Genomic DNA, 1483 nt, shown 5'->3' with positions numbered 1-1483 from the left:
GGCGGTGATGCACGACTGTCCGCGAGCAGAACAGTTCGAAAGCCACTCACAATGCCAGAATGAAATGCACCTGGGATGGGCTTTCTTATTTAAGTTCCGGATAGCAAACAATTCAAAATTATATGTTCCACAACACTGGCGTTGCTGCAGACACACCATGCTCTTGACCAGCGGTTCTCAATGTGTTAAGTAATTGCACAAAAAGCGACACCAATGCACATAACCTTACCCATGCTTGTGCGAAGTCCATGCCCGATCCATCCTTTAATCGTGGTACATTAAAGTTACAAAGTCGCCAAATGTCAAGATCATGGCACGTCATGGGGTGACATTAGATGAATTCAACATTGTAATGCCGAGCAACTTTAAATAACGTGAATACTGGTACGCCTTGACCCGAATCAGCTCGACTCAGGGGATATGAAAAGTTAGACACGTCCAAAGCGAAACTGGCAGAGTCCGGCCTGATCTGACAGGATAATCATGAAGTGTGGCTCACTATTACCGGAGCAAGAGCTATAAATCCTGTCCATGGCTGGTGACTGTTTAAATCTTTTTGGAATCGATTCTCAAAGTTACATAGAGGTGTAAGACACGAAATTGACCCTGGTAAATATCTTTCTATCACGAGAGCAAGAGCTGTAAAACACGCTTAAGGGTAAAGTCTGTTTGAATTCTTGCACTGGAAGAGTCATCTGCTGGGCCGTATCCCAACGTGAAAGCGGAGTCCCAGGGTCAGTCACGGATCAGCCTGCAGTCATACGATTCCGAGAGCTAAAGGCGCATCGTATGTAGGCAGAAAACCGCCGGATTAAGGCGAACCATCAGTCGGGGACTATCCGGGAAAATTTTTAACTCAGTCTGGAAGTCATTGTGAAGTCAATCAGGTCGCTAATCCATTTCACGGTGAAACTGTTATTAACCGCTGTGGAGAGGCGCAGCACTGCTCCGTGGATCGACTGTCCTCAGGACACGCAAACGATTAATAGACCCCCTTCGTATCTCGAGAGCCACGTGTCCGATCTGATCCCGGAAAATGACACCCAATTGCTTGAGATTCAAAGGACATTTCTGCACAACAAAAATTCGAGAGTTTGTAAAGGTCGGATAAGCGAGAGAAAACGGTGGGAAAACTACACATTTTCAGCATTTTTAGGGGGTAAATATGGTTTCACCAATTTATGTCGGTTTCATTGGGCCGACAATGGTATGGGATTGCATAGTATGTGTAATGTATTCCGTCCAAACAAACTCGATGGCGTTCCCAGGGGGCTTTTCACCTTTTAATGTTTTGTTGTTGAGGTTTCTATTCTTCGAGTTGAATGCGTCCTTTGGCGATGCGGACTACGGTAGATTCAGGTAGTCTGAAGCAGGTGCCCAATGGACCTAGCGACCAGGCTTCCACCATGACTGATTTCTAAAGCTGCCACTGTGATTTGGGAATTTGCCACAGGCGATCCCAGTTAAGCCCAGGACGAGGATA

This window comes from Pollicipes pollicipes, unplaced genomic scaffold (assembly GCF_011947565.3).
Source record: "Pollicipes pollicipes isolate AB1234 unplaced genomic scaffold, Ppol_2.1 Scaffold_7231;HRSCAF=8579_pilon_pilon_pilon, whole genome shotgun sequence".
Taxonomy (NCBI): Eukaryota; Metazoa; Arthropoda; class Thecostraca; order Pollicipedomorpha; family Pollicipedidae; genus Pollicipes; species Pollicipes pollicipes.
The sequence above is the reverse complement of the archived record's forward strand: the minus strand, read 5'-3'. Positions refer to the sequence as shown.